This window comes from Hyla sarda, chromosome 1 (assembly GCF_029499605.1).
Source record: "Hyla sarda isolate aHylSar1 chromosome 1, aHylSar1.hap1, whole genome shotgun sequence".
NCBI lineage: Eukaryota > Metazoa > Chordata > Amphibia > Anura > Hylidae > Hyla > Hyla sarda.
In genome coordinates, this window is record NC_079189.1 from 175152372 (window position 1) to 175179245 (window position 26874).

The 26874-nt window shown below is 43.6% G+C and overlaps 1 protein-coding gene across 4 annotated transcripts in view; it reads left to right on the forward strand.

The window, feature by feature from the left end:
- The window catches only part of SGMS2 (sphingomyelin synthase 2), a 73320-nt gene that overhangs the window by 5138 nt on the left and 41308 nt on the right, over positions 1-26874 (forward strand). The gene's annotated exons all lie outside the window — the stretch shown is intronic.

The following is a 26874-nucleotide window of genomic DNA, read 5'->3' on the forward strand; positions in this document are numbered from 1 at the left end:
TAATATACATTGGTTAAAAAATGTGTATATTTTGGGGTGAAAAAAGGCTGTCTCTGTAGCTATTGCATGTGTGTCTCTATGAGGAGTCCAAATACTGGAAGTGAGGACGGGACAAGCAGGGCTCTGGCTTATGTGTGAGGGAGCATGTCATAGAGCCTCACTGCACAGAGCCCTGCTTGTTCTCGGTGTACAGAGCCCTGCTTGTCCTCAGTGTACAGAGCCCTGCTTGTCCTCAGTGTACAGAGCCCTGCTTGTCTTCAGTGTAGTGTACAGAGCCCTGCTTGTCCTCAGTGTACAGAGCCCTGCTTGTCCTCAGTGTACAGAGCCATGCTTGTCCTCAGTGCACAGAGCCCTGCTTGTCCTCAGTGTACAGAACCCTGCTTGTCCTCACTGCATAGAGCCCTGCTTGTCCTCAGTGTACAGAGCTCTGCTTGTCCTCACTGCGCAGAGCCCTGCTTGTCCTCAGTGTACAGATCCCTGCTTGTCCTCAGTGTACAGAGCCCTGCTTGTCCTCAGTGTACAGAGCCCTGCTTGTCCTCAGTGTACAGAACCATGCTTGTCCTCAGTGTACAGAACCCTGCTTGTCCTCAGTGTACAGAACCCTGCTTGTCCTCAGTGTACAGAACCCTGCTTGTCCTCAGTACACAGAGCCCTGCTTGTCCTCAGTGCACAGATCCCTGCTTGTCCTCAGTGTACAGAGCCCTGCTTGTCCTCAGTGTACAGAACCCTGCTTGTCCTCACTGCACAGAACCCTGCTTGTCCTCAGTGTACAAAGCCCTGCTTGTCCTCAGTGTACAGAACCCTGCTTGTCCTCAGTGTACAGAGCCCTGCTTGTCCTCAGTGTACAGAACTCTGCTTGTCCACCATCACTTCCAGTATTTGGACTCTTCATAGAGACACACGGGCAATAGCTGCAGGGACAAACATATTTTAAATAACCAATATTTTTTAACAAATATAAAAACCCCTAGAAACATAATACTTCTCACCAATAAGCTATGATGGTGTCCAGTACAGACAACTCGCTGTGAGCTAAATATAGCAATATATATTTCTTGTCTTTCCTGAGCTTTGCTAAAATCTATCTGGCAGGAAATGTGTGAGAGTATGTCCGGACGACAAGGTGTTAAATGGTCACCAAATTTTCAATTAACAGTACAAGCAAATATAAAAAGTACAATTTGAGAAAAATGCTTCTTTCCGCTCCATCCTAAACTTATCATTGACTCTAAAAAGCAACTGAATTCTGTCAATTGTACAATCAGCCCACTGAAGGATCAGTTTACATCTGCCAGTACAAGTCTATGGAGAGGGAAATGGGCATTGGTTCAGTGTATGGAGAAACACAGAGAAGGTGCTGTATTTTACACCTGGCGCTTAATTCACAGATTACACTGCTTAGTATTGCTCTATAATGTCATCTGTGCTGCTGCTGCTGCTTCTGGGGGTGAACTGTAAAGAGATAGAAGTGTAGGATCTCCTCTTGTGTATGTGTGTACAGTATAAGGGGGTCATCCTAAAGCCTACGCTCACCCACTAGCTCAGAAACAACTAAAAATATTGCTACTCCTCATATATACACACAGAACAGCTTACCCTGAAAGGTTACCTAAAACAACCCATATGCTTTAACCCCTTAAGGACATATATGCCTGCTTTCTGTATGAAGCACGCTCAAGGGCTGATTGCACTTCATACCCAGTGGGTCCCGGTTTCTATCAGCAACCAGAACTTAAGGCTAATGCTGGACATTGCCGGTCGGGCCAATATCCAGCATTAAAGGAGTAGTTCAGTTTAGGATAACTTACCCATATCCACATTATAGGGATAAGTGTCTGATTGCAGGGGTCTGACCTGTGATCCCCTGCGATCTCCTGCCCAATGCCCTGGCTCTCCCCATGCACAGAGCTGTGTTGACCACACCACAAAGTGGTGGTTAGCAAGCTCTTCCATGCATCTCTATGGGAGAGCTGGAGATGCACCAGAACAGCACTTTGGCTTTCCCATAGAGATGCATAGAGGGTGAGTGCCAGCCCCCGCTCCATGCACAAAGAGAGCCGGAGCGCCGTGCTGCAGATCTCGGAGTATCCCAGCAGTCAGCCCCCCATGATCAGATGTGGGTAATTTACTTCCTGGCTAGCTCAACCTGCTGATTGGGACTCCTGCAACAAAATTGCAGGGTCCCAATCTGCTGTTAGGAGGGATGGAGGGTTCTTACCTGCCTTCATCCTGTCCTGCTTCAGCACAGCATTGTTCAGTGTATGCAATCGCCAAATTGCATGTAATAGTGCCCTATGAAGACTTAAAAAATAGTGAAAAAGGTGTAAAGAAAAAGTGTTAATAATTGTGAATAACCCCCTTTCCTAATAAAATTGTCTAACTATTCAGTTATACAGTAATAAAGCTATATTGACATAAAATTAGAAAATCCTTTAAAGGTGCTTGAGAGGCATTGTCTCCTGAATTTACACATGCATTTTTTTCTGCTCAAAAAACTTTTTGCACCCAGATGTTAGCTGAAAGTCCATAGTGAAATATTAAATGCATTACACACACGGCTTTTGATTCATTGTTTGTGTATGGCATTTGTATTTGTTTTGGCATTTTTTTTTTTTACATAGCCTTCTTTAGAAACATAAAAAACACATGTTTTGAATAGGAAGAAAAACAGCACAAAAACTGTAGTAAAAACATTCTTAAATTACATGATGTTTTGAACAATGCCAAAAGAGAAAAAACCCAGTGTGATGGGGAGGATTCCACTTTAGATGTTGTAACATAGTCCATCAGGTTCAACCTATATCCCTAATGAGTCCCTGCTGAGTTGAAGCAGAGGAAGACAAAAAACGGAAAAAATTCCTTCCTAACTCCAAATATGGCAATCAGAATAAATCCCTAGATCAACCTTCTGTCCCTATAGATCTAAAAACCATAACTTGTAATGTTATTACTCTGCAAAAATGCATCCAGACCCCTTTTGAATTATGTTACAGAGTTCCCCATGACCACCTCCTCAGGCAGAGAATTCCTCATTCTCACTGCTCTTACAGTGAAGAATCCCGTCTGTGCTGGTGTAGAAACCTTCTTTCCTCTAGACGTAGAGGATGCCCCTTTGTTATAGATACAGTCCTGGGTATAAATAGATCATGGGAGAGATCTCTATAAGCTTGTTGTTTGTTTTGTTCAGTAAATATTGCTTTATCTCACTGCCCCTGGTTTCTATAGACTTATTGATGAGTGAGTGCACATAAGACATCAAATTTTTGAAGGCAACTACACAGTAGGGCTGGGCGGTATGGCCAAATATGTGTATCGCGGTATTTTTGTAACTTATGGTGGTTCCACGGTATATAACGGTATTCCACCCCCCAAAAAATAATTAATTATTAGCCCAGCGCTGCGCTGTCCCCATCAGGGTATTTCTCACGTCACCTGCAAGCGCTGCCCTCCTCGTCCTCCTGTTTGTTGCGGCCGCCGGCGCTGACACTCTATACTGAACGTTGTATCCCTATGCCCGTGCTGCAAAAGGTAAACAAAAATAAACTTTAACGCATGTTCCTACGTTGGCCTTACGCTCTTCCTGGGGACGTGAACGTCGGACAGCCGTCAGCCTTTCACCGGCCGCAGCGATGTTCCGCCTCGGCCAGTGATAGGCTGAGCCCACTGTCATGTAAGAAGCCGGCTTCTTACATGACAGTGTGCTCAACCAATCACCGGCCAAGGCGGAATATCACTGCAGCCGGTGATAGGCTGACGGCTGTCCGACGTTCATGTCCCCAGGAAGCAAGTCCGGACCGACAGGGAAGGTGAGTTAAAGTTTATTTTGTTTACCTTTTGCAGCCCAGGCATAGGGATACAGTATAGAGCAGTGGTCTTCAACCTGCGGACCTCCAGATGTTGCAAAACTACAACTCCCACTGGTATAGAGTGTCAGCGCCGGCGGCCGCAACAAACAGGAGAACGAGGACGGCATCGCTTGCGGGTGACTTATGTGAGTAGTACCCCGATGGGGACAGCGCAGCGCTGGGCTAATAATTAATTGAGGGGGGGGGGGGGGGGCGGGAGAAGCAGAATAGTGCTCGCAGGTCACATATGATTAGTTCCCCGATGTGGGGACAGCACAGCGCTGGGCTGATAATTCATTCATTCCCGAGGGGGAGGGGCCAAACGGGTATTGAGGTATGGGGAAAAATTAATATCGTGCAGCACAAAAATTTCGGTATTCGGTATGAACCGGTATACCGCCCAGCCCTACTACATAGTTCCTTTTAATATAGACTACAAGTACCGCAATGCAAGCCTCCTGTCAATACAGAGATGTGTGGTACATGGGGATGAATGTGCTTTCATTTCTCAGTAGTTAGGAGGTAAGAAGTACATGATGTACTTGCCATGCCCATCTGTGGCCCGGTATGCTTGCTCTAGGTATTTCTGCCCATTGGCATTCCTTGCGAGGTGTGTGCTCTGAATACCTTTAGTTACATGATGTCATTCTTTCAGCTGTCTCCTTTCCAGGTTACTATTTAGGGGATGACACTGAGTTTTTGTCTGTGATAATGTGCCCAATTTACTTCATTGTCTGTGTGAGATGGGTGACAGTATCTGTCATTTATTCGAAGCTCATGGTGTATCAATGGATAAATGGAGAAACTGATTTCAAAAGCTTCCAACTTTAAACCCTTTCATCAGTCGGTGATTTTTGGCATGTTTTTAACTCATTGTCTATGAGACATAACTCTTTTTTTTTTTTTCCACATACAAAGCCACATAGGGCTTGATTTTCATTGTACGAGCAAATATACTGCAAAACAGAAAGCTAATTACCTGGGGGGCCAAAAGTGAGAAAAACAAAACACTGTTCCGTAACTTTTCACAGTTTGAGTTTGTACGCTGTTCCCTTTTGCAGTAAAATGAGGGGGTTATCTTTATTCTGCAAGTCAGTATGGTTATGGCAATATCCAATTTATAGAATTTTTTTATGTTTTACTACTTAAAGAAAAAAAAAAGCTGAACTAAAAAAAAATGCTTTGAATCACCATATTCTGACACTTATAATGTTAAATCTACAGAGCTGTATGATGGCTTACTTTTTGCACCATAGCCTATAGTTTTTATTATTTTGGTGTCGATGGGACTTTTTGATAATTTAATATTGCGTTTTTCTGTGATGTGAGCAAAAATGAGTAAAAAGCATTGCTGTCTATGGAGACTGCGCATTTCCTAGTGGCTCTAGTGCCACCATGTTATGCTGGCATCAGATTTTAAAAAATTACACACTAAATATTGAAACAAGAGGAGGAGAGTGAGGGCCAAGCTCATGAAAGCTTATGGTCTAGGTTTAAATATTTGGTCATTTTCAGTTCTAACCTAAAAAGGGTACCCCACTGGCCAGCATTCAGAACATTTAGTTCCGATCGCTGTGTGCATGCTGCAGGGGTTGGCCACGCCCCTCATGCAGTCAGGCCACGCCCCCTCAATGCAAGTCTGCGGGAGAGGGCGTGATGGCCAACCCCACAGCACGCACACAGTAATCGGAACTAAATGTTCCGAACGCTGGTCAGTGGAGTACCCCTTTTAATATACGTAGCAGAATTACTCTCGGTATGTTTGGGACCCTCTGCAGCTTATGTTTGTGCATATGACTTTTCATATACAAGCTACCATATAACAGCCTGTGTGTTGGTGAGCTGCTGAGAAGTTTCAGGTAACTTGGTTGATTTTTGTGAATTAGCATCTTTAAAGTGTTTTTTTTTTTAACCTTTAGAATTAGCCCCTAGTTAACAAAAATTGCAAAAATTTTAAATATACTAACTAGTTCTGCTCTGTCTTACTGTTGCTTCTTGCTTTGAAAGCAGTGTGACCTCCACAGCATTTGTCTTTCTTTCTCTCTCTCTCTCCCCCTCTGCTTCTCTCTGTCTCTCTTTGTCTGTGTCTCTCTATCTGTCTCCCCCTCTGCCTCTCTCTGTCTCTCTTTGTCTGTGTCTCTCTCTCTCTCTCCCCTCTGCCTCTCTCTGTCTCTCTTTGTCTGTGTCTCTCTATCTGTCTCCCCCTCTGCCTCTCTCTGTCTCTCTTTGTCTGTGTCTCTCTATCTGTCTCCCCCTCTGCCTCTCTCTGTCTCTCTTTGTCTGTGTCTCTCTCTCTCTCCCCTCTGCCTCTCTCTGTCTCTCTTTGTCTGTGTCTCTCTATCTGTCTCCCCCTCTGCCTCTCTCTGTCTCTCTTTGTCTGACTCTCTCTCTCTCTCTCTCTCTCTCTCTCTCTCTCTTTTTCTTTTCAAAAAGAGGAAGCAGTGGTCCAAGATATTGAATAAATAGGCATTGTGACCATGTGTGATCAAATGGATTCTTTATTAGATATCTTGCAGTGTTGCTTCCTGTTTTTGGAGTTAATAGTTAGATATTGAAATTGAAGTTGAAGTTTGCTTGTCCACAGAGCTCTGCTTCACTATTTTTGGTCTAACATTTACAAATGGAAAAAAACCTTTTAAGCTAAATGTGAACAAATTGTTCTCGTTGTGTGGAGTATATACCAGTACATGTATTAGCAAGTGTCTGCAGTTTGTTAATCATGCCAGCACAATTCAGCAGGGAAATGGCATTTCGCCTCCCTGCCATATATGCTAGTGTGGTGATCACTTGAAATTGATCAAAATCGATAATCATTGTCAACAAATCCTGTCATCGACGAATCAAGCTCTGATTCGTTGTTAAGCAAAACAAAACAGTTTCAAATGTCGTAACACAGGCATAAGACAAATTTTTTTCGGCACTGCGCTCTGTCCTCTCCCTGGCCGGCTCCCAATGCGGGAATATAAAGTTACAGTGCTGTGATGTCATATTATTTTCCGGGAGCTCTGATTGGTCGGCACCGAATGACCAATCAGAGCTCCAGCAGGGAACATGAAATTACTGCACAGTAGCTTCATATTCTCAGCTGGGAGCTAACAGAGCACAGTGCCCCCCTTACTTTCATACGCGGTGCGGAGGTGCAGGCACCATCACTAAGGGCATAATGCGATCTAAGAGAAGGTCCTTTTCCTTACTTTGCTGGTCCTGCATGATTGACGTACAGGGCTCCATGCTGGGAGGAGGCATGCCGCTGCGAGTGTCAGCAGCTTTACAATACGGCATGAATATAACTTCACAAACTGTGGTCAAAGTAAGGGGAAGGACCTTATGTTAGAATGCATTATGCTCGAACTGATGGTGCCTGCACCTCCGTACCTCGTACAGAGGTGACAGTTTAATTTTAATGCTAATTCTGTGTTTCCTAACTAGGATGCCTACAAAGCCCAGGAAGTTGTCTTCCGACTTTACTTTCACAATTTCCAGAAAATATACAGTCAATGATGCATCATTTAAGAAATATAGCTTTAAGAATTAAGGTGCATGATGATTGTAGTCACTCTCCCTTGAATTGATGCTACTTTTACAGATTTCGTTTTTGAGAAATCTTTAGTGTGTCTAGCACAGTGATGGCGAACCTTTTTGAGCCCAAGTGCCCAAACCGTTATGCACGCCAACTTTTTTTCCCTCAAAGTGCCAGCACAGAAATTAAATCAGAATACTAAGGTTTAAGTTTAGAAAAAAAACTACTTAGGTAGGCAGTATGTTCCCCCACATTAGGTTGCAGTTCCCCCACATTAGGTTGCAGTTCCCCCACATTAGGTTGGCCGTATGTTTTCCCACATTAGCATTGGGTTGTAGTCCCCCCCACATTAGGTGCAGTATAGTTCCCCCACAGTCACATAGCCTTCAGCCATATACAGTGTATGGCTGGAGGCTGTATGTCTGTGTACTGCCTCACACTGCTCCATCCACTGCTCCTCCGTTTATAGCAGTAGGTCCCGGGACCGGAGGAGCGGTGGTCGGAGCACCAAAGCTGAAGTGTAGCTGGTAACTTACCATGCCGGCCAGCGTTCGTCCTCGATGCTCCGCTCCTCCTCCTCCGCTCAGTGACGTCCCTGCTTGCGCTACCTCCCGGCGGCCTCTGCGTTTTTAAAGTTAACACGGGGCCGCAAAAAGGTAACCGGGACATCCTTGTATCCTGAAATGATCTTTCGGGACACAGGGATGTCCTGGTTTGCCCCGCCTGGTGAACCATGGCCGCATGCCCACAGAGGGGGCTCGGCGTGCCCCCTGTGGCACGCATGCCATAGGTTCGCCATCACTGGTCTAGCACATGTCAGATGCAGATGTGACATCTCTGTGATATACTCTGCTGCGGAAAACATTTAAGTGTTTGATCGCGGGGGGTCTGAATGCGATCTCCTGCACGGGGCCATGGCTCTGCGGTAACTCTCCCATGCAGGAGGCGTGCCGGCCGCAGCATGGCGTGGCGGCCAACACGCCTCCTCCATGTATCTCTATGGGAGAGGCGGGGAGGCAGCGTTCTTGCCTCCCCGCCTCTCCCATAGAACTGTATGGGGATGGGGAGGGGCGTAACAGTCGACAGTCTCAGGTCGTCATGCCCCCACCCATAGACATGAATGGAGGGGGGGTGGCGTGACTTCCCCGTCTTGGAGGCAGCGCCCGGCACAGAATTCCGGGGGGCTGCACCGAGATCGCGGGGGTCCCCAGCAGCGGGACCCCTGCGATCATACATCTTATAACATGTAAAAAGCCAGAAGACCCCTTTAAAGGAGTACACTGGGGTAGAAAATGACCACAGGGACCCCCGCAATCTTCTATACGGGGCCTCGGCTCTCCTTCTAAATGGAGCCTGTCAACCACCGCTCAAGACGATGGCCAACATGCTACCTCCATGTGTCTCTATGGAAGAGCCGGAGATTCCTGAGTGCAGCGCTCCGGCTCTCCCATAGAGATGCATTGAGGGACGTGTCCGCCATTGCTTCGTGCAGAGTGTAGAAATACATTCTACTTACTTTTGTGGCAAGCTGTGACACAACACTCAGAAAAGCATATCCAGGTGAAGTTCCCCTGACTCAACAGATTGGCGCTGGTCTGACCAGAGGAAAATGTAGAAACCAGCAAAATTAAAACAATGTCAATGTTTAGCTTATCCTTGCTAAACCTCTTGAAAAAGTTGCTGAAAAGCAGAAATATCCTTGCAGTGGGACATGGGCTAGTCTCAAGTATAACTTGCTTGAAGACCAGACTAATAACAATGTGGCCTACTTGAAGGAGGTATGCGGGACATTAGTTATACCTAGGCTGACAGGCTGTAGTCTTTTCAGGAAAAGAAAAAAGGTGAGTAGAGCTAAGGGTGAAGAAAACCAAATGATCCAGCACTTGGAATATTGCAGCTTTATTGAGTCCTCTTAAAAACAGCATGGAACAACTTCAGCACTTCACAAGGTCTGATACATCTTGAGGCATTTCGAGCACATGCGCTCTTTGTCAAAAGATACGTTCAATGATTACTAGCACATAGAAATAGGTGGTTCCACAGATGAATCCAATGAATAAAATGACACACTGCTGAAAAAATCTGGTAGTTCCAATGTGAGTTAAAACCAAATAGAACATGTATATCCATTCAAGTAACCTGGTTTTGTTAAAGTGATATAAATGTGTTTTATAATGATCACAAAACGAAAACAAAAAAACAGGAAAATGAAATGAAAAGAAAAAAAAACAAGAGTAAGTTGCAATATTGTGCGACCCATTGCAATATAAAAATGAAAAAATATAACGCAGGACAAATCGAACATGAAACTGATAAAAAAACGAAACATGATGTTTAAGATATGTTGCTGATGCTAACAGCAGAGGATGGAAAAGATATTGATAATGATGGGATCCTTGTGTAAATTTAAAGGGGTATTCCAGAAAAAAAAACTTTTTTATATATATCAACTGGCTCCAGAAAGTTAAACAGATTTGTAAATTACTTCTATTAAAAAATTACCAACACAGCAATAAGAAATCGCTCCAGTCCATCATTATATTTCATACAAGAACATGACAGGGACGTACGTCCCAATCGAGTATATGCCATAGAAAAGATACACATGAACATCAGAGGAGGAGACATACAACGGAGGCTCATGGACAGGGAGGCCTTTTGGCAGTTTACTTTAAATTCCAGAATGCCCAATGGTCTTAACCTAAAAAAAAACTTCTGTTTCACTATTAAATTGACAAGGATCCCATCATTATCAATATCTTTTCTATCCTCTGCTGTTAGCACCAGCAACATATCTTACACATCATGTTCCATTTTTTCATTAGTTTCAGTTCATATTGTACGATTTGTCCTGCGTTATATTATATTTTTTCATTTTAATTTTTATATTGCAATGGACCGCACAATATTGCAACTTACTCTTGTTCTTTATCTTTTCTTTTTCATTTCATTTTCCATTTTTTTTTTTTTTTCGTCATGTGATCATTATAAAACACATTTATATCACTTTAACAAAACCAGGTTACTTGAATGGATATACATGTTCTATTTGGTTTTAACTTACATTGGAACTACCTGCTTTTTCAGCAGTGTGCCATTTTATTCATTGGATTAATCTGTGGAACCACCTATTTCTATGTGTTAGTAATCATTGAACGTATCTTTTGACAAAGAGCGCATGTGCTCGAAACGCGTCAAGTTGTATCAGACCTTGTGAAGTGTTGAAGTTGTTCCATGCTGTTTTTAAGAGGACTCAATAAAGCTGCAATATTCCAAGTGCTGGATCATTTCGTTTTCTTCATTGTTTGACACGGAGAGTCTGAGTGGGGATCCGAACTCGGAACATAGCAGGTGAGCTGGACTTTCCTACATTTTCCTGACTAGAGCTAAGGGGCTGACATCTGCACTTGGCTAGGCCAAGACTAAACTCTAGGTCAAGACTAACTAGCTAGGCCTAGACCAACAAGCTTAATGTTAGGTAGCATCCTATTTCCCAGGAGAGGATCCTGCATTCATTGGTCAGGAGTCCACTTGTGACTAGATTAATCATTTAGCTGTACAAGATGATACAGTATATGTAAAGTATGCTTAGACCTGTTGTGCAAAACAGAAATATACAATTTATTCAGAAAATACCTTTTGCAGGATCATACATTACTTGGGAAACATGCTTTGTATGCAGCAAACCTTGTAATGACTTCTCTGATGGGTAGCAGCTGCAGAAGCTGTTCTGGGGCACCGCACTAGTATTGGCAGTTTCTGGAAGCAGTTCTGCTTGTTTAGTGTTGCATTTGAGTTTTTCTGCATTGGGCAAAGTCTGAATGGGCATCTATATTAGCTGAGTGCAGACACTTCTCCCTGCGTACATTGCCATTTTAGATATTTTTAGATGCTCTATTTTTGTGTTGTACTTTATTGTGTGAAGTCATCCTGTCAATATCTGTCTTCCTTTCTTTTTCAGTTTTTTGACTAATGTGCTATATCTTGTAAGAAACTAACTGTTCACCTAGCTTAGGACCTTGTAAAATGCCTGGGATCTCAAAGTGCCCCTGTTATCATACCCAAGGAGACTACAACAAGCGGGTGCTGAAAGCACCTCTCCCAAAACTGAAATTTATGGGTGGCCTTGAAGGGTGGTCATATTTTAAAATGTGAATTCGGGTAGAAATCACAGTGTGAATTCGGGTAGAAAAACAGACATGGTGCACATCTACAATCCTGCATAATGATCTGACTGCTTCTCAGCATAATATCAAAAACTAACAGGTCGTTAGTATACATTTTTGATCAAAAAGTACAAGCCCACTCGCCACGTCAAGGCCACCTATTTAGAGTGGGTCCCTAATGTCCCTAGCATAAAATGGCGCAGCACCGGGCGGCAACCACCACCGCCGCGACACCAATGCCCACAGGGGGGAACGACCCACCGGCAGAGCGGCCCCAGTGGTGTGGAAATTTAAAAAAAAACTACTTGTCCAAGGGACTAAAGCGGAACACAATCTACTTGTCCCTCAAGAAAATCTACTTGTCCTGGTTGATGAAATAATTTCAACCAAAATAGTCTGATCCCCCCCCCACTAGACCACCAGGGATGGATATAAGATCCTTTAGACACTGCTGACAGTGGTGATCTAATGGTTAATAGGTGATCGCAGTATGCCAGGATATTAGCGGGGGGAGAGCTGTAGATCCTCTTACACCTGAGACAAGCCCAGATAAGTCTAGATGTAACTTTTTGATCACCTTATAAAAAATTTCTAATATGAAGTGACCAAAAATGAACAATTCTGGACCATTATTTACATTTACACCGTTCACCGTACGGTTTAATTAACATCATATTTTAATAGTCTGGACATTTCCACATGCAGTGATACCACTTATGTTTATTTTTGTACATTATTTTTATTTAAAATAAATTGGAAACTTTTATTTGTAAGGGGCTTATTCACATATATACGCACTTTTTAAAATATTTTAATCACTAGTTTTCAGTCTCAATAGGGACTTATGTGTTACTGGGGGGGGGGGGTTTCTGCTTCTCCAGTTTATATGGTGCATTTTGTGTCAGAAAATGCTGGAAGTTGCATTTAGTTACTAGATAACTACAGCCCCCAGCATGCCCTGATACAGCCTATGGTTGTGTGGGTGTTGCAGCATGTTGCACTGTATAGTAGGACAGTTAAGGTTATTGTGTAACATGCTGGGAGTTGTAGTTTTGGTTTGTGTCAGCTGCAGAGCCATAGGATGTGTCAAGGAATACTGGGAATTACAGTTAGTAACTACAACACCCAGCATGCCCTGATGCAGCCTATGGCTCTGCAGCTGACCCGAACCAAAACTACAACTCCCAGCATGTTACACTTTATAGTTCTACAGTTTAGGTTATGGTCCAACATGCTGGGAGTTGTAGTTTTGGTTCGGGCGTGTTTGTGTGCATCCGTGGGGCTCTTGGTCGGCGGGTGAGTATGAAGGGGGCGGGATTCTGGGGGTGTAATTTAGTACAGGTGGTCAGAAACCACTAAAAATAAATAAAATTAGATGGCACAACTGCCCTAATGCCCGACGTGACAGTCCGCTCCTATACAAGACATTCATGCATACACATATCATACATGCACCAGCCACTGCCCCCATATCATACATACACACACACACACCCCCGCCACTGCCCCCCCACATCATACATTACATACACACATACATCATACACACATACATATACACCATACATACACCAGCCACTGCCCCCATATCATACATACACACACCCCCACCACTGCCCCCCCACATCATACATTACATACACACATACACTCACACCATACATATACACCATACATACACCTGCCGCTGCCCACCCCACATCATACATCACATACATACACATCACACATAGACATCATACACACATACACTCACACCATACATATACACCAGTGTTTCCCAACCAGGGTGCCTCCAGTTGTTGCAAAACTACAACTCCCAGCATGCCCAGGGCATGCTGGGAGTTGTAGTTTTGCAACAGCTGGAGGCACCCTGGTTGGGAAACACTGATATACACCATACATATGCACACATCATACATACACCTGCCGCTGCCCCCCCATCATACATTACATACACACATCACACATACACTCACACCCTACATATACACCATACATATACACACATCATACATACACCTGCCGCTGCCCCCCCATCATACATTACATACACACATCACACATACACTCACACCCTACATATACACCATACATATACACACATCATACATACACCTGCCGCTGCCCCCCCATCATACATTACATACACACATCACACATACACTCACACCCTACATATACAACCACCCTTCCTACCGCCGCCTGCATTCTCGGTCTCCTCACCTGAGCCGCCATGAGTGGACATCAGAGCTGTAGTCCTGGCCGGTGTGAGGTGAGATTTCCGTCCTCCCCCTCACCCCCCCTGCTCTGTGTTTTCCCCGTGCAAACTAGCAACCTCCCCGTGGTGGATTAGGTCCTGTCTAGACAGATCAGGGGAGGGGGAGGGGGGAGCTGTGTGTGGGGGATGGAGCTGTGCACGGAGCTGTCTACGTCCTCTCTCTCACCCTTCTATGTCTTCTGAGCTCCGTCCATCCTCCGGGAGGGGAGATAAGGGGGCTCTGCAGTCAGCTGGAGGCCGCCGCCCCCTCCATACACTCTGAGGCTGTTGTGAGGTGGAGACTTCCATCGGCTCCTGCGCCTCACACCGACATTAAAGAAAAATGAGGGGGACGTCGGTCTGTCCCTGCTAGCCCGATACAGGGCTAAATCTATAAACAATTCACCTGCCCGGTGCCCAAAACTACTTGTCCCGGGCGTCGGGCGATAGAATTTCCACATCCCTGGGCCCCAATGCCACTCAAACCAGTCTATGGGCCGCACCCCCCCCGCAGAAACGGCGCCACGGCAGCAACGGACACCGCACAGCACCACACCAGTGTGAACAAGGTGTAATAGCTCACTTACCATGCTCTCCCAGTCAGACTGGGAGGCTGCTAGGAAAGAAATGGCCCATGTGTAGCTAACTACTACTTATATAGGGTTGGGCTGAGGGGGTGGGGAAGAGTGCAGCACATGTTAAAAAAAAAAAAGAGGGGATAGAAATCACAATGTGAATTCGGGTAGAAAAACAGACATGGTGCACATCTACAATCCTGCATAATGATCTGATTGCTTCTAAGCATAATATCAAAAACTAACAGGTCGTAAGTATACATTTTTGATCAAAAAGTACAAGCCCACCCGCCACGTCAAGGCCACCTATTTAGAGTGGGCCCCTAACGTCCCTAGCATAAAATGGCGCAGCACCGGGCGACCACCACCGCCGCGACACCAATGCCCACAGGGGGGAACGACCCACCGGCAGAGCGGCCCCAGTGGTGTGGAAATTTAAAAAAAAACTACTTGTCCAAGGGACTAAAGCGGAACACAATCTACTTGTCCCTCAAGAAAATCTACTTGTCCTGGTTGATGAAATAATTTCAACCAAAATAGTCTGATCCCCCCCCCACTAGACCACCAGGGATGGATATAAGATCCTTTAGACACTGCTGACAGTGGTGATCTAATGGTTAATAGGTGATCGCAGTATGCCAGGATATTAGCGGGGGGAGAGCTGTAGATCCTCTTACACCTGAGACAAGCCCAGATAAGTCTAGATGTAACTTTTTGATCACCTTATAAAAAATTTCTAATATGAAGTGACCAAAAATGAACAATTCTGGACCATTATTTACATTTACACCGTTCACCGTACGGTTTAATTAACATCATATTTTAATAGTCTGGACATTTCCACATGCAGTGATACCACTTATGTTTATTTTTGTACATTATTTTTATTTAAAATAAATTGGAAACTTTTATTTGTAAGGGGCTTATTCACATATATACGCACTTTTTAAAATATTTTAATCACTAGTTTTCAGTCTCAATAGGGACTTATGTGTTACTGGGGGGGGGGTTTCTGCTTCTCCAGTTTATATGGTGCATTTTGTGTCAGAAAATGCTGGAAGTTGCATTTAGTTACTAGATAACTACAGCCCCCAGCATGCCCTGATACAGCCTATGGTTGTGTGGGTGTTGCAGCATGTTGCACTGTATAGTAGGACAGTTAAGGTTATTGTGTAACATGCTGGGAGTTGTAGTTTTGGTTTGTGTCAGCTGCAGAGCCATAGGATGTGTCAAGGAATACTGGGAATTACAGTTAGTAACTACAACACCCAGCATGCCCTGATGCAGCCTATGGCTCTGCAGCTGACCCGAACCAAAACTACAACTCCCAGCATGTTACACTTTATAGTTCTACAGTTTAGGTTATGGTCCAACATGCTGGGAGTTGTAGTTTTGGTTCGGGCGTGTTTGTGTGCATCCGTGGGGCTCTTGGTCGGCGGGTGAGTATGAAGGGGGCGGGATTCTGGGGGTGTAATTTAGTACAGGTGGTCAGAAACCACTAAAAATAAATAAAATTAGATGGCACAACTGCCCTAATGCCCGACGTGACAGTCCGCTCCTATACAAGACATTCATGCATACACATATCATACATGCACCAGCCACTGCCCCCATATCATACATACACACACACACACCCCCGCCACTGCCCCCCCACATCATACATTACATACACACATACATCATACACACATACATATACACCATACATACACCAGCCACTGCCCCCATATCATACATACACACACCCCCACCACTGCCCCCCCACATCATACATTACATACACACATACACTCACACCATACATATACACCATACATACACCTGCCGCTGCCCACCCCACATCATACATCACATACATACACATCACACATAGACATCATACACACATACACTCACACCATACATATACACCAGTGTTTCCCAACCAGGGTGCCTCCAGTTGTTGCAAAACTACAACTCCCAGCATGCCCAGGGCATGCTGGGAGTTGTAGTTTTGCAACAGCTGGAGGCACCCTGGTTGGGAAACACTGATATACACCATACATATGCACACATCATACATACACCTGCCGCTGCCCCCCCATCATACATTACATACACACATCACACATACACTCACACCCTACATATACACCATACATATACACACATCATACATACACCTGCCGCTGCCCCCCCATCATACATTACATACACACATCACACATACACTCACACCCTACATATACACCATACATATACACACATCATACATACACCTGCCGCTGCCCCCCCATCATACATTACATACACACATCACACATACACTCACACCCTACATATACAACCACCCTTCCTACCGCCGCCTGCATTCTCGGTCTCCTCACCTGAGCCGCCATGAGTGGACATCAGAGCTGTAGTCCTGGCCGGTGTGAGGTGAGATTTCCGTCCTCCCCCTCACCCCCCCTGCTCTGTGTTTTCCCCGTGCAAACTAGCAACCTCCCCGTGGTGGATTAGGTCCTGTCTAGACAGATCAGGGGAGGGGGAGGGGGGAGCTGTGTGTGGGGGATGGAGCTGTGCACGGAGCTGTCTACGTCCTCTCTCTCACCCTTCTATGTCTTCTGAGCTCCGTCCATCCTCCGGGAGGGGAGATAAGGGGGCTCTGCAGTCAGCTGGAGGCCGCCGCCCCCTCCATACACTCTGAGGCTGTTGTGAGGTGGAGACTTCCATCGGCTCCTGCGCCTCACACCGACATTAAAGAAAAATGAGGGGGACGTCGGTCTGTCCCTGCTAGCCCGATACAGGGCTAAATCTATAAACAATTCACCTGCCCGGTGCCCAAAACTACTTGTCCCGGGCGTCGGGCGATAGAATTTCCACATCCCTGGGCCCCAATGCCACTCAAACCAGTCTATGGGCCGCACCCCCCCCGCAGAAACGGCGCCACGGCAGCAACGGACACCGCACAGCACCACACCAGTGTGAACAAGGTGTAATAGCTCACTTACCATGCTCTCCCAGTCAGACTGGGAGGCTGCTAGGAAAGAAATGGCCCATGTGTAGCTAACTACTACTTATATAGGGTTGGGCTGAGGGGGTGGGGAAGAGTGCAGCACATGTTAAAAAAAAAAAAGAGGGGATAGAAATCACAATGTGAATTCGGGTAGAAAAACAGACATGGTGCACATCTACAATCCTGCATAATGATCTGATTGCTTCTAAGCATAATATCAAAAACTAACAGGTCGTAAGTATACATTTTTGATCAAAAAGTACAAGCCCACCCGCCACGTCAAGGCCACCTATTTAGAGTGGGCCCCTAACGTCCCTAGCATAAAATGGCGCAGCACCGGGCGACCACCACCGCCGCGACACCAATGCCCACAGGGGGGAACGACCCACCGGCAGAGCGGCCCCAAGGCCACTCAAACCAGTCTATGGGCCGCACCCCCCCCGCAGAAACGGCGCCACGGCAGCAACGGACACGGCACAACACCACACCAGTGTGAACAAGGTGTAATAGCTCACTTACCATGCTCTCCCAGTCAGACTGGGAGGCTGCTAGGAAAGAAATGGCCCATGTGTAGCTATTATTAGATATTAGTAGATATTTAAAAATGTGTTGGCCTATTGCCGGCCATTTTATCATATGCTGATTGTTTAGTCGTCTGACCTATGGAATAGTGATAATACTTAGAATAAAGGAACTGAGGTCCCCTTTGGCTTTTTTCTTGCACAGTGACACTTGAGCCACTGTGGCCAGAACTGCAGCACTCGTCCATTCAAGATAAAAAAAAATGAAATCTGGGTGCTCTACATGGACCGAAAAGAGCCATAACCAAGGATAGTGTTACACACTACCCTATGTGCCTAATTGGACTAAGAAGAAAAAATACATGGAAACAGTCCTACTAGGTAATGAGGACAATAGCAATAGAGATAGAAGTAATAGTAGAAAATTGAGAGTGAGAATCAAATATATGACATAATTTATTGCTTTTATTATTGATAATGAAAGGACATCTGCAGTAAAAGACATCTTATACCCTATCCACAGAAGTGTTTGATCGCGGGGGGTCCGACCGTTGAGACCCCCCGCGATCTCCTGCACGGAGCCACGGCCTCGATACGCGCATTAGCCGCTCACATAGGGATGCAATGCGTGGGCCCGTGAAAGAGATCGCGGGGGTCCTAGCGGTCAGACCCCCCGTGATCAGACACTTATCACTTATCATCCTGTGGATAGGGGATAAGTTGTCTTTTGCTGCAGATGTCCTTTAAGCAATTAATTGTTATGTAATATATTTGATTCTCACTCTCAATTTTCTACTATTACTTCTATCTCTATTGCCCCCATTCCCTAGTAGGACTGTTTTTATATACTCGGCCATTCTTTTTTTATAGTTCCCTACCAGTGCTGCTGTGCAGGAGAACAGTTAAAGGGACCACAGCGCCATTGACCCAGGGCACTAACTAAGCATTTTAAGGATCATTAGGTGTACAGTGAAAACTCCACCAACCATAGTGATATGCTATATTGTCATTTGCTGTGGTAGTAAAACCCCCTTAAATTGGCACTGTTAGATTCAAAAACTTTTTTTGTGTTGTACATCTTTGCACAACATTAAACTTTTTAATATACTTCATAACTTCCTTTTTATAAGAATCATGGCTTATAAAAAAAAACACCACCAGGGGTCCCCATACCATCCAGAACATAATCCTGTCTGGCTGGAGCATTATCTTTGTCCTAGGTGAATCACAGGCATGGACAAAGTCCAGTAAGTGAGGGTGGGACATGCACTCCTCTTTTCCCACTCCTGTCCTATCAGACTACAGCTTGACAACAGAGAGGAGGGGGTTACAGAGCAGCCTGCAGTGATTCGATGAAGAGACCCAGTACTTAGAGGGGAAAAAGAGTCATGCAAAGTGAGGACACACCCCCTCCAAAGCACAGAATGATGAACCAAATGAGCAACAGAAAAAAAAATTGTGAGAGAAATATAGGTGCTAGACACATTTTTTGTTGAATATGACAGGTACTCTTTTAATACTGTTTTGCTGATATGGGATTACTAAATATACAAGATGGCTTTAATTGTCATGCTAAATTTCATGACAAAAGAGCTCCCTGTTGGTCATTTCTGTTCAAGATAATGTTGTCTTTATGTGAGTTCTTTCAGTCACTAAAAAAGATTATGACTGCCATATCTATTGCTAATACTTCTTGGGCATTTAAACCTGATTTACATATAGAAGAGTTCCCCAGAAGTAATGTGCTCTATTGTGCTATTGTGTAACATACTATAGTACAATGCAGTCAGGATTGAAGCTTTACAGGATGCAGTGTTTGGTTATAAGCCTAGTATTCACATAAGAATCTGAATATGATGGATAATATTGAACTTACAAAGTGAAGGCTCCTTCACATCACATTAGTGCCCTTTGTGGCATGCATACTTTAGTAAAGTGTGCCGACATAGACGTTCACAGAGAAGCATTGGTCCCATTGATTTTAGTGGCCTGAATGTAGTCACCTAGTGATTACCTTTTGGGTCTTTTTCTAAGTATATTCATGCTTTGTATCAGATTCAAAACTGCATCAATCCAGTCCTGAGACAAATCGTGAATTTGCTCAGGAAAATAACCTGAATGTAGTCACTAGCCAACTACAATTTGGCCATTGAAATTAGTGGGGCCTGTATCCATCCCTGAATGGATATGTCAGCTTCCCATTTTGACATTTTGCCAACATATCTGTGCCATGGAGGGCACAATCATGGTGTGGACAGGGGCTAAGCAGCTTGGTAATATTTTATGCCGTTTTGAACCCATGTGGCTAAGTAGGTTTTCCATATGACCATTCAGCCATTGGGATTCTAATGTAATTGGATACATTTCTATTCCTGTACTGGATGATAGGGTTTTTCCATTGTGGTAAGAATCCATATTAATTAGCTTCATGTGAATTGTTCTTATAGTTTAGTGGGTATTTATAGACCTTACACTCCTCGTATCCTTTTGTTCATGTTGGGATTATAATTCCTAACTTTCTGTTATCTTGTAAAGTTTTTTTTTCCCATAAAACAAATTTATGGCACATCACTCACGTGTCATAAAAGTCAAAGCATTGCAGGTCAAAAAACCACAACCTCGCTGATCCTAAAAGTGAGGAAGCACATATTCTAAAAAGAATGGGTGTCACACATAAAACCTATGAGTGCTCACTTTTTCTTTTGGAAGTGGGACGCTGGCTAGGCTCTCTTGCTTTTCTACTTTATGAGGAACCTGGGAACTGTTTCAACCTTATTGAGGTAAGAAATTTAGGAAGTTCACCCATTGTCTTTACATAAAAATACTGAATAATACCAGTATAGATTTTTTGGATTTTTTGCAGTATTACATGTTACTTACCGTATTTTTCGCCGTATAAGGGGCACTTTTTGTTCCCCAAAACTGGGGGGAAAAGTTGGTGCGTCTTATACGGCAAATACACATTAAAACCCTGTCCTATCGCGGCGGTCCCTGCTGCCGTCAATGGCTGGGACCCGCGGCTAATACAGGACATCACCGATCGCGGTGATGCCCTGTATTAACCCTTCAGACGCGGCGATCAAAGCTGACCGCCGCGTCTGAAGCGAAAGTGACATTAACCCGGCTGCTCAGTCAGGCCGTTCGGGACCGCCGCGGTGAAACAGCTTACAGGGACCTTACCTGCCTCCTCGGTGTCTGCTCCGTGCCGGGATCCCCGCACGCCGTCCCGTCATCCAATAGGAGCGGCATGCATAGCGACGTGATGGCGGTGATGGAGAGCGAGGATACCGGGCAGCAGAGACGTTCCCGAGTGACGGGGACACCCCAGGAACGCGGCGACAGCAATTGAGGGTAACATCAGCGGTGATGAGCGGGGACGGGTCCGGAGCGGCGGGGACACTCGAGTATTACCTCCTATACCAGTGTTCTTCAACCTGCGGACCTCCAGATGTTGCAAAACTACAACTCCCAGCATGGCCGGACAGCCAACGGCTGTCTGGGCATGCTGGGAGTTGTAGTTTTGCAACATCTGGAGGTCCGCAGGTTGAAGATCACTGTCCTATACTTTACATTGTATTTGGTTCAGAATCTTTTTTTTCCAGATTTTCATCCTTTAAAATTGGGTGCATCTTATGTGCCGGAGCGTCTTATATAACGAAAAATACGGTATAACTTAGACCTCTGTTTATTCTTGAGTATTTTAGCTCAAATTCAATAATACTCTATACCCTATCACTTCATAAATACACATGCACACATTGTTTTGCCTGCTATAAGGATTGCATTAGGTTATTGGTGTAAGATGTTTCTTAGTATTATTTTATTATAGCCATTCAAGTGCCATTATGCCAGTCTCACCAATAACATAGACTGTTGAGATATGCTGACAGGTATTGCATTAACATAACACAGGCAACTATAAGTATACTATACTACTGTACTATAGTCTACCGACAGCATTTGAATTTTCTATTGTTATTCATGCAATTTTTAGATATACTAAGATAGCTCTGATATGGTTACATTTCTGAATGTTGACGTTGAGCTCTATTGATTTATAGAAATATTGGTAAAAGAACTGAATGTTTCATGCCCTATAATCCTTGCCAGGATTTCTTGTACTAGTTTAGTGCAGGTTTCTAAGTTTTAGCTATTGTAATACACTGATTTATATATGAAATGACATTTTAGGATGACAGTTTTGCGTCTCTTTGAAGTTTATTTTTATCCATGCCAATGGTCACCATTTGTCTTTTATGGTCAGGTGGTCAGGAAATACAGTATAGAGCGTGGAAATTTACATTATAATTTCTGAAGTCTGTATTATAGAGAGCATATGTTTTCTTGGAGATCTGTAATTGTGGTCGGCCTGTTATGTGGTGGTATACACTCATTTAGACTAGGGGCTCTGTGATCACTACAATTACGGGGTGAAGTTTCTTTAACCTCCCAACACAATGGCACTGGCTGAAATTTGTACTTAAAACACTGGCGCATGGAGTGTTTGTCAGAAGAAATGTAGGAGACGTGCCGGTTTACTCTGGAGATCAAAGCTGGAATGGTCCACCACATGCTGTTTACTTGGCAAGTATTCTACTGTTCTGGGAGTTCCCGAGTGTAACCAACTGAGGCAGAACCCATTGTGGCTCCAAGCAGATCCTGATGGATGTTATTATTCTGACGGGTGATGATATATAACAGGCTGGTGTCTTGGGTACTAAAGTCAGGGTCACAGTTTCAGGAAAACCTCAGACTGCTAATAACAATACACAATACCATGTTTTGATCCTTTCGTTTCTATTGCAGGAAGAATTGGCTTTAAAGCCATTTTTGTTATTTGGGTAATAATATTTGCAAACATGTAACTCATGAAAGATTGAGCATTTACATGTTTTGGTAGTTCCACAGGTCGAGATTCCACCACTTGGTTTTTAAAGAGAGAAGAATCCTGTAAAGGACAGAATCCTGTTGTTTTGCATGGTTTTTTTCCCCCATGACATGTAAGACCACTATCACACGGCAGTATTTCGGTCAGTATTTTTCTTCAGTATTAATAAGCCAAAACTAATAGTGGTTCCGATAGACAGATGCAAATCTTTCCTTTATACTTTTTTCTTTTCTTTTCCCAATTCTGGTTTTGGCTTACAATGCCAAATACTGATCCAGTTATGCCATGTAAAAGTGGCCTTTGTTTGTAGTGACCACATTGTTTTGTCCAGGGCTATATCAGCTCTTTAATGCAAAATAACATGCAAAAAGTAGTGTAGACTTAGAAACACTGTAGTAGAAGGTTGTGCTTCAAGTATGTCTTCAGTAATGTCATAGCCTGTACTCCCACCAAGAGACCCAGGGGTTCTGTAGAAACAATGTTGTTCTGGAAGCCAGTTGACTTACATTGAGATTCAGACTGCAAATGTGAACAGAGCCTTTCTAGAGGTGGTCTTATCTGAATGGAATTTCCTAATCTGTCGAATTACTCTTAATGCAGATTATGTAATACCAAAGGATCCACTGTACAATATGGAAAGCAGGTTTCTTTGTTGCTTTCCTTAACATACAAGATTATGGATGATTATGTTACTGATAGGTGATACCATTGGTCAGTGATTCATTCTTGCTTGCTGATCATGTCTTGAGGTTAAACGAAGCACTCCAGCCTCTGTAAGCACACCTTACGTCACATATTGCTAATCTAAGTTGCAAAATAATATAACATTGGTTTTCTCCATTACAGAATGAGTAGTAAGTCAGGGACTGTCAGAATAACTAATAAGGTGGGGCTTTCCTAATTTCACTGTTCTATTGAAAAAGAGAATAACATCCAAAGGTCTTTATATACTTTTGTTTCTTTTTTTTTTTTATGTATCTGTTTCTCAAAAAGATGGGTAATAACCAACATGGCCCCCAATACAGGGTTGTCCATCCAATTTTCTTAATGAATGGAAAATCTGTATATAGTGAAAGTGCCATATGCATAAAGTGCCTTAAACATGAAAGAACTGCATCAGTGCAATGTCATAATACATATACGAAGGTCAGCATGCCGAAACGCACCTATCAGTGGTGCCATCCCGGTCTCTGCCCGGCATTTTCCTTGTGTGGGTGTTGATATGTATTATGACATTGCACTGATGCAGTTCCTTCATGTTTAAGGCACTTTATGCATATGGCACTTTCACTGTACTATTACATTATGTCTAATTGCTGCATAGGTTTTTGTTCCATATTGCTGCTATTCTTAAAAAATGCCCCTTAGTGTGTTATATACCCACCCACCACCATTATTATTGGCAGATGTGCCGGCGATGTTGCTGTATTTTTTTTTATGCTGTTTTCCCCCTTCTTTTAACCTTTCTGATTTTTAAAGCATATCAATAAATATAATATATTTTATGATTAAAGGGGTATTCCAGGATTTTTTTATTTGACTATGATACAGGGGCTGTAAAGTTAGTGTAGTTCATAATATAGTGTCTGTACCTGTGTGTGACGGTTTTCTCACAATTCTTCTGTGATTTTTACCCTAATATTTATTTTTAACAGCATACAAAATGACTTGTCTCAAATTTTTCCCAGGTTGCATTGTGGTCGAGACCTGACTCACAAGTCAGCTGATGACAGGGAGCCTGTCTGCTTCAATGGGTGAAGCGATCACTTGGTGGGAGAGAGATCAATCTGCAACTAATGCAACAGCTGTAGGCACCCCGATTGAAAACCACAGGTCTTTTGAATTGATGCAGCTCATTTATGTTTCAACGGGTGGGGTGGCTGATGTGTGGGAGGGAGTAAAATGGAATTATGGCATTTGTAGTCAAAAAAAGAAAACTGAAACAGTAAATACCAGTTCATGAAAAGCTAGCCACAGTGTTATTCTGTAATAATAATCTCACAACATTTAGCCCCAAGACAAGTGCAGATCCTTCCTAAGCATGTCCATTACTGTCTGCCAGGTACTAAATGTACTAAAATCACCTTATTGTGGATAACCCCTTTAAAGGGGTACTCCGGTGGTAAAAAATTTTTTACTATATGGCATCTTCTTTGTAAGTTTAGTTTTTTTTGCAATATACATGTGTTATATGTTTTGGCAGCATGTGTGTGTTTTTCTTACCTGTTTGTTGGGCAGGAAGCTCTGTAGTTCAGAATGTTTTCTTTTACTGTTGTCCACAGTTCTGAGTCTGTTGTGGACAAGATGTCACAGTTCTTTTTTTTTTCCCTCTGTCTGCATGAGAAAAATAAGCCACGCCCCCTCATCTCATCCAGCTGAGTACACAGCTCCTCACCTCCCCTCCCCCTGCTCTGTATTCTAAGGATGCAGGTCTGCACAGGAGAAGAAACACAGAGAAGATAAGTGTTATCTGAAGGGGAGGATGAGAAGGTGCACAGGCTGGGGATGTATGGACTGCAGGGGAATAAATCTCATACTGGGAATGATCTATATGTGAAGGGGGAGGGGGGGGGGACTCCTGAATGACACATGCTGGGAGTTGTAGTCCCTGTTGTGTGTGTATGCTAGTGTTTACAAATCAGTGTGCCTCCAGCTGTTGCAAAACTACAACTCTCAGCATGCCCTGACAGACTTTGGGCATGCTGGGAGTTGTAGATTTGCAACAGCTGGAGGCACACTGGTTGGGAAACACTGTTATAGCCTATTCAGCGTACACATCATGTTACACCAGTGTTTCCCAACCAGTGTGCCTCCATCTTTTGCAAAACTACAACTCCTAGCATGCCCAAAGGCTGTCAGGGCATGCTGGGAGTTGTGGTTTTGCAACACCTGCAGACACCCTGGTTGGTAAACACTGGTGTATGCCCTACAGAGGTGTGGTGAACTGCAACCCCCAGGAGACTACAGAGGCAGCATGCTGGTGGTATACCACAGACTGAAGACTCCTGAATGACACATGCTGGGAGTTGTAGTCCCTTTTGTGTGTGTATGCCAGTGTATCCCAACCAGGGCTGATTATATTAGTGTGCTGTGTATAAGGGGGCTGACCCGGGAAAATAGTAGGGTGGGTAAAGGGCGGGACAAACACACACAAAAAAAAAAAGGAGCCGCCCCAAACCAGCGAGGCATTTGGCATGCTGGGATTTGTAGTTTTCAGCACAGCAAGAAACAGGAAATAGAAGCAAAGATAGGAAAACAAAGTGGGGGATAAAAAGACAACAAAGAACGGAAATAGAGTCGTCTAAACAACAAGAATAGAAATGAAACAAAACAAATAGGGTAAGTCACAAACGGAAAAACACGTTGACCACCGGAGTACCCCTTTAAGTGACTCCAATTAGTTCTTTGTTTGGTTTATGTATAAAAAAAATTATAAATTATTTAACAATAGATGGAGCACATATTGCCAGCGGTGTGTGTTCTGCGCATATACTTATAATAATGGCAGTTATATATAGGAGAATGATAATAAAAAATGGAAAAATTTACCAAAAATATTGTGAATACGTAACAAAATTAGTGTTAGCAACAGTCAAAACGGTGAATTTGTATACAAGCAGTGGTGAAAGTGTTAACATAAATATTTATAATTATATTGACAAAGAAAGTAAAAATAATTTATACAATAATATGTGATCTTTAATGCACCAAAAATAAAGGTGATGAATAATAATAAAAAAAATAACGTGTTTACTGCAATATTTTTGACAACACGGATACAAAGGCCAGAATTGAAGCTTCAATTCATATGCAGAGAAGATATCACTTACATCTAATCGTACTGAAACTGATGAAAGTGAACAGAGACTGATAAGTACCTGGGAAAGGTCAATGTTATGTCTCCTAAGTCAGAAGGGACACGTTTCATATTTACTTTACATGAGAACATTTGTGGTAGTGATACGTGTTCAGTTGATACAAAAGTGGTTTGACATGTCTCTAGCTATGACCAATGACTAATATGTAGCTAAGGAAGTATTATTTTTCTTGGCACTAAAATAGCTGACTGTCTTTGTTCTATAACAAAAGATTAAAGTACAGAAG